Source organism: Tamandua tetradactyla, chromosome 21 (assembly GCF_023851605.1).
Source record: "Tamandua tetradactyla isolate mTamTet1 chromosome 21, mTamTet1.pri, whole genome shotgun sequence".
NCBI classification, from domain to species: domain Eukaryota; kingdom Metazoa; phylum Chordata; class Mammalia; order Pilosa; family Myrmecophagidae; genus Tamandua; species Tamandua tetradactyla.
The window spans coordinates 26,352,402-26,360,420 of NC_135347.1; the positions used below are offsets into that span (position 1 = coordinate 26,352,402).

The 8,019-nt window shown below is 34.2% G+C and overlaps 1 pseudogene; it reads right to left on the bottom strand.

Annotated features, from left to right (window-relative positions):
* Window positions 1-1,529: 1,529 nt before the first annotated feature.
* On the bottom strand, window positions 1,530-3,108 carry LOC143665172 (coiled-coil domain-containing protein 34 pseudogene; annotated as a pseudogene).
* Between the last annotated feature and the right edge of the window lie 4,911 nt (window positions 3,109-8,019).

Here is an 8,019-nt window from a genome sequence, read left to right on the forward strand (position 1 = left end):
ATCTAGAGGAGGTTGTCCTCTCATTCTATGATGCCAATATCACCCTAATACCAAAGCCAGACAAAGATACTGCAAGGAAAGAAAATGACAGATCCATCCCTTTAATGAATATCAGTGCAAAGATCCTCAACAAAACACTTGCAAATTCAAAGACCAAGTGGGTTTTATTCAGGGTATTCAAGGGTGGTTTGAACATCAAAAACATAAATTAATGTAATGCGCCACACCAATAAATTAAAGAGGAAAAACCAGATGATCATCTTGATTGATGCAGATAAAAGCATTTAACAAAATTCAGCATAGTTTCTTGATAAAAATCCTTCAAAGGATAAGAATAGAAGGAAACTTCCTCAAATGATAAAAGGAATATATGAAAAAAAACACAGCTAACATCATACTCAAGGGGAAAGACTGAAAGTTCTTACTCTAAGATAAGGGAAAAAACAAAGATGCTCATTGTCACCATTGTTATTCAACATTGCGCTGGAAGTTCTAGCTAGAGCAATTAAGTGAGAAAAAGAAATAAAAGACATTCAAATTGGAAAGGAAGAAGTAAAACATTCCTACTTGCAGATGACATGATCCTATATTTTGAAAATCTCCCTGAAAAATGTAAAGCTACTAGAGATAATAAATGAGTATAGCAAAGTGGCAGAACACAAGATCAATATGCAGCGATCAGTAGTGTGTTTATACACCAGCAATGAGCTATCTGAGGAGGAAATCAAGAAAAAAATCCCATTTACAATAGTAAACAAAAGAATCAAATATTGATAAATAAATTTAGCCAAGAACATAAAAGACTTATACACAGAAAACTACAAAACATTGCTAAAAGAAATTAAGAAAGACCTAAGTAAATGGAAGGATGTAAAGTGTTGTTCATGGATTGGAAGACTAAATATAATTAGGATATCAATTCTACCCAAGTTGATTTATAGATTCAACACAATACCTTAAATCTCAACAACTTACTTTGAAGAAAGAGAAAAACCAATAATCAAATTTATTTGCAAGGGCAGGGTGTCACAAATAGCCAAAATTACTTGAGAAAGAAAAAATGATGTAGGAGGTCTTGTACTACCTGACTTTAAAGCACATAACAAAGCTACAGTGGCCAAAACAGCCTGATGCTGGCATGAAGACTGATGTACTGAATGATGGAATCAAATAAAATGTTCAGGGTGGACCGTCCCATGTACAGCCGATTAATCATTGATAAGGTGCTCAAGTTGATTCAACTGGGACCGCACAACCTTTTCAACAAATGGAGCTTGTAGAACTGGATATCCATATATGAAAGAATGGAAGAGGACATCTATCTCATACCTTATACAATTCTTAAAATTACATGTTCAGCTATTTATCCTGCAAAACAATATACCAAAAATCAACCTTGAAGCAGTTATAAAAGGCAAAATGTAGAAAATATCTTTTTCAATTAATTCTAAGGACTCCATGCACATATGCAAAATTCTGATTTGAAAACTAAATAGCACCAAATGAAAACATGTTATTTCTCACATATGTTATCTTTGAATTCTGCACAGAGTTCCAAGGCAAAGATTGCTTCTGGCTTTATGAATTACCAGAGATGATGACCTTTGTGGGTGACTTATCACAGGTCTTTTATTATTCTTTCCTGATAGACTCTTAGCTTCCTTTGGAAGAGGCATATGAATTGGTTTCCATGAAATCGGATTATAAAAAGCTGGTTCTGGATAGGAATTTCTGCTGTAAAAACCTGTAGGTTTTCCACTGGTGTAACCATAGCTCTTTGCAGTTGGATGAGGTTTATTTTTTGCATTTTCCAACCATTCCTTAAACTTTTTGCCTGCTGTCTCCTTTTTTCCTGCAATTCAACTTGCATTGCTTTTCTTTGTCCGTTTATTTTCTCTTCTTCTCACATTTTTCAGCATTTTTTTTCTTTAACCATTCTTGAATTTTCTTTTGCTTTTTCTTTGCAAATGTTCTTTCTGTAGTTCCTTGGCTGCTTTTCCCTCTATTTCTTTATTAATTTGTTTTTCCTTTTCTGTTTGTTCTTTTTCTGAACCCGCTCCTTGTGCTTTTCTTCAGCAATTATTTTTCTTTTTTCATGTTCTTCCATCTCTTTTCTTTTTTCTAGTTGTTGCGCTAATTCTGTTAGAGCTTACTGTTCCAGGTGGTCACTTCTTTTTCTTTGCCGACAAACCACACTTCCCATGGTGTCAGGGTGCTTTCTGGTAAGCACACCTGTTTTTGTTCTTCTTGGGTATCTTCTGATTCAACTTCACTGCTGGTGCACCCCTGCAACTTCATTCCTCTTTGGCCTCTGAGTCATGAGCATCTTCATTCTGACTCCCTAATACTCCCTGTCACCATCATTCTTGTTAAATGAGAAGCTCTGGTGGTGGAGAGGAGACAAGATTTTTTTAAGTCTTCCAACAGTTTATTAGAAAGAACGTAGACATTTAAAAAAAAATTCCCACTGCCATGAACACAAATTGAGGTTTTTCAGCCCTGGTATAAGCTGAATCAAAAAAAAAAAAAAATAAACAAAAATAAATCCAACAGTGTATTAAACATTTTTTTCACTCATTTGCCATACTGACAATGCAAATACACATTTGGTCTAAATGTACAGACTCTCAAGCAACAATGTACAGCCTTTCTTTGTCTTCTGTGCTAAGAGATGTAAAAGCCTAAGGATTAAACAATACCAAATGTACAGGCTATAAAAACGATCTAACTTAGGGCATTCACTAGTTTTAGCGAAGATACATCTGGAACATTGACAAGTGATCACCTACATACAATAATGTGAAGTAAATTTTTGAAAAATAAAACTTTAATGGAACAATCCTGAAGGATACACCAGAGGAACAGCAGGTTAACAGTTCAAGGTATCAGCCAATTTATTTCAGCTACTTTGAGTCCATGTTCTAAAATCTAAGATTTAGTTATCTTTCTCTAAACTGAGAGCTTATCATGTCAATATCTATGTTAAGAAGAAAGGAGACTTAGATGAAATGTTTTTTATTTATTACAATTGCTGCAGCTGAGCGACAACGATGGCTAATACACAGATACCGTGACCATCTCCAGGTACTGCTCCTGGGTGCCGGCCATGAGGACAGAGAAGGAGGAGGAAGACCATGACCTGGGCCAGTGGTCCCCCAGGAGACAGTGTGGGGAGGGAGAGAGAGAGCCCCCTACCACTCCGCCTCTCACATTGGCCCACCAAGTTCAAACTGGCCTGGTCCTTTGTTCTTGGGTCCCATTGCTTTCAGCCTCTGCTCCTATGGGGGTTCCTCACTTTGCTTCTTTGGGACTGGATTTCAACTTTTGGCTTCCTTTGGCTCTCCCCAGGTTATGGCTTGCTTCACATCTCATGGCAATGTCTACAGGGCTCCAAGAATCTCCAAACACCCCCCATTTCTGTTCTCTCTTTGTCAGTTATCTCTGAAGTTTCTGTCAGTTCTGTCATTTCTGAACTCTCTCCAAAATATTTCCTCTTTTAAAGGATTCCAGTAAACTAAACAAGATCTAGCTGGAATCTACGTCTAATCAAAGGTCATATTCACAATTGGCTGTGTCACATCTCCGTGGAGACAATTTAATCACAAATTTCCAACCTACATTATCAAGTCAGGATTCAAGGAAATCCACAAGATTGGATTAGGATTAAAACAGCTTTTCTGGGCTACATAGTATTTTCACACTGGCACATGATACAAGAGAAATAATGTAGTGTACTATGTATAAAGTGTTATAAACTCTTAAGGGAAGTGTGATTAAAGTATCCTCAGTTGTGAAAAATTACTTCACAAAAAAATAGAATTGATCATCTTTAACCTGAAGTCTAAAATGTAAATGTATTGATATTCCAGAAAGAGGGAACAATATAGTCAAAACTATGGGAATACGAACTAACATATATTTATGAAGCAGTGTCTCTTTGATCCTTTAACAGATATTCAGTTTAAATTTTAAATTACTGACTAATTTATTCAGTGAAACTTATTAACAGCTATGTATCTGGCTATATGCTAATGGCATGAATAAAGAGGAGAATGATAAACAGACATAGTCTTAATTCTCTCAGACTAGTGAGGGAGATAATCAAACAATCACATAAAGAATATCCAGTTAGAGACACAGATAAGGTTTCTGAAGGGCGCTGTTATACAAGCTTTGAGAATAATACTCCCATATTATTCTTCTAGAATAATAGAAGAAGTAGGAACAACTTCCCAAGATTTTACGGAGGGAAGGAGAGCTTTGCACAGACATGGAAATGTGCACAAAAGCTACGAGACTTAGAAATGACAGGATCTGGCTTGGCTCAGAAGAGTAAAGAAGGTTTATGTCATTTGACATCTTTTATATATTATTTAAAATTATTATTATATATTATATAATGCAGAATAAGGCATTATGGATTATTTAGAGTCTAAAAGCATGCAAATAAATAATACAGCTGGGTTATTTCCTCCATGAGCATCATGCTGTGAGGGGAATTAATGTCTGAACAGGGGAATATTTATTCTTTTGAGTGAACAGAGGATAACACTTTTTGTATCCAATTTTGTTTCCTTTGTATGTTCTACATTACATTTCATTTATATGTAATTTAATAAAGAATAAAGATGTATAATAATATACAATGTTTAGTGCAACAAATGAACAAATGATTAACTATCATACCTTACAAACAATCTCTTCCACAATAAAATGATCTTTCTGGAAAATATCAACTTCATTTAACTTAGCATTCTAGAGTAAAAAACAGGAAATTTTCCTGGTCCAAGGGGTAAATCTGACAGTGTATGTATTGTAACAAGGTTTCGCAGCTATGTTTTTATCATGAAACATGGCAGATGTCAAATCTGTCGATAAAAATTATATAGCTACATATATTTGTAATACAAGCTACATTCATGGTTTAGATAGTAAACATTTTATTTCACATACAACTTAGAAATAGAGAATTCTTTTATTCTTATCCAAGTAAGGTTATTTTTGTAAAATGGTTTTTCACAGAGAATTCGTTTTCAAAAACAATGTTGAATTCAAGTAGTTTTTCTGTGTCAATTATTGAAGTCACTGATCAGATATTATTTCATTGCACTTTTTCATCTAAATCCCGTGTTTAAATGATTGATTTTTCTAATTCCTACCCATGAAAGATATGGAAATATGGAAGCATATGTAAATTCTCTAAATTTAAAATGAATTTAAGGAAAAGAGCTAAGAAATGCAAGCCCTAAATCCTTAAGTAGAAGACAGTAGCTGTGCTTTGACACAGAATTTGTGTTCAAAGAATTAATGAAGATTTGATCAGACCTAATTTTTATTCTAATCAGGTCCCTTTAATAGACTCAGACATGGGACTCCAGAATAGCAGAGAAAGTGTTACAGGCTAGGTCTCTCTGCTCTAATGAGCCCTGAAAATCAGCACAAACATTTCAAAGCCACTAGAAACACAGAATGGCAAAGTAACTTAGGTCTCACAAATCTTGCATTCAAGTTCCACCTCTCCTACTTTGACACTGAGGAGGTGTCTTAATCTGTTTTAATATCAATTTCACAACTATTAAACTGGATAATGTATTGCCATTCATAGGAATTTGTTGCAAAGAATAAAAATGTAATACATTAAAGCATTTAACATAGTGACATTTGGTGTATGTTCAGTAATGGTAGCTAATATAATAGGAATAATGTGAATTCAGGTATAAACTTGTATACACTTGATTAATCCTTAACTTCCATCTGGAGTACCTTGATTTCTCTAAGGTTATCCTGATTATCAATGATCCAATGTTTGCATACATTTTATTTGGTGGCACTAAGCTGTTTCAAATATTTCTTTTAAAACTTTTCAAAAATGTTGCATGGTAGTACAAAGATATTTCAGATATTCTTAAAGATTCTGAAACATATCTTTGCAATCATGGCTCAATATCAACTACTTGATACTGGCAGCCACAATTATCAGCCTGGCAATGGAGTCGATGTCTACAGCCTTGTGGGAATCTTCTGGCAATACTACACGCCACAGTGCTTGCCTAGGCAGGGACATACTGTTGCTAGTGGAAATCCTGGGCTTTCTGCTATGGCAGATGCTCAACTACTGCTCCAACAGAGTCCAAGACTGTGACTCTCCAAGCCCCATAAAGTGGAAGTCTTTTGCCAAGAGCCCCAGCATTATGGCACACAGCAAGCCGGGACTCTCCAGGGGCACCTTTAAGGGACTGTGGGCTGAAGCCTGGCAGACAGCCACTTGGAGATGTTTTTTGAAAGCTGATTGTTACACTATTCCAGAATTAAATAAATACCCCCACACTTAGGATTCGAAAACTATCATTTGGGCCACGTCCCATTTCAAAATATGTTTTGTCATATGGGTTTTATGACAGAAATATCTGATGCCTAAAAATAGCTTGGTTCTTATAAAGAAAAAATGAAAGAGAAAAAAAATCACAACTTTGTTCAGTTCTAAAATTCTGCTTTCTCTGTGAAAGAAAGAGGACTAAGAATAGAGGCAAAAACCTAATTCTTAGCTACAAAAATAGCAGAGAAATACTGACACATTACCATGGACTGAATCAGGATTATATGCCAGATATTTGGCTTCATTTTCTTCTTAAAATAACATTCCTGCCCATTCTTAATAAGTTTGGATTGCTCCCAAGAGTTCCTTTCTGGCTAATTTAACACCTGTGAGCTCATAGTGATGCTAAGTATAAATTCACTGCCTACTGAATGGAGTAATTTTATTTTACTCCAAAGTTATTGCAATAATTAGCGAAATTTCATAAAAGTTATAATAATAGTGAATTAAATCACATTCATTTTTCCATCAAATAATTGGAGAATAATTTTATGACTTAAAAAATGCGAATTTCATGTATTAAAAAAGCTAGATTGGAAACAGAGCTGTTTTTCCCATATAAAAAGTACCTAAACATGTCTTCTTTAAAGTGTTGAGTTGCAATAAAAGCATTGTGCTTTTAAATATTAAAGTCAAGTTAAAACCTAATGCCTTCTTCGAACCTTTTATTTTAATATTTCACCTCCTTTCACCTTATCAAACGTATTTGAGAAATATTGTTGGGATGGAGTTTGCAAAAATTAACCTATTAATCTGTATTAATATTCGATTTTACCACTATTCTGATAGGTAAGCCTACCAGAAAACATAATTATTCAGCGATATGTATTGAATTATACAAAGCAGACTACTTTTTCTTTCTTTTAGGGCATTTTACATATGGAATATTTTGAAGTTTAAACTAGTAAGCTAAAATCCGGTTATAGTTTAATAGTGTAAAATAACATTGGGACTGTTAATGTAATGGATGTTGAAAATACAACTTATTTCAGTTTATGGATTTTTAACTACATTCAAAGGATGAAAAAATATGTCCTTATTAGAAGCACTAGAGCTAACAACACATCTCTAATGCATATTTAATATGTTGAAGTCTTTAACTGGAGTTACATAGTTATAAATTAGAAATTGTGGTTTAAAAATAAAATGTATCAAACATTTAAGTATTGTGGAAGAGGGAACAAGAAAAATTTTAATTAAGCACATATATCTCTATGCATCTGGAATTCAATTAATATTATATATTACCAGGGTTTTCTTTACTTATAATGAAATTTAAGAATTCGAATGAATATGTGAGATATTCATTCTGGTTATGCCTAGCATGAGTATCATCTAAACTGAAATTATTAGATTAAATCAAGAATCACAAACTCAAACACATACAGGGCCATGCAGAAAATGTAAATGAATGAAGCAGGACTGAGTGAAACAGGGAGTGGTAGGGACTTGTGAAAAACAGTATGTGTTTTTTCTAAAAGCATTCAACCTTTAAAAATACATGTATAAGCCCTGTGTGGACCAAGACAAACATTCTTCCAGGCTGTCCTGATTTAAAAAGACAGGATTGAACTTCTCTCTGGAATTCAAGAAGGAAAATATATAATTCCTCTTTATGAAAATGAAATACAATCATTCATAGC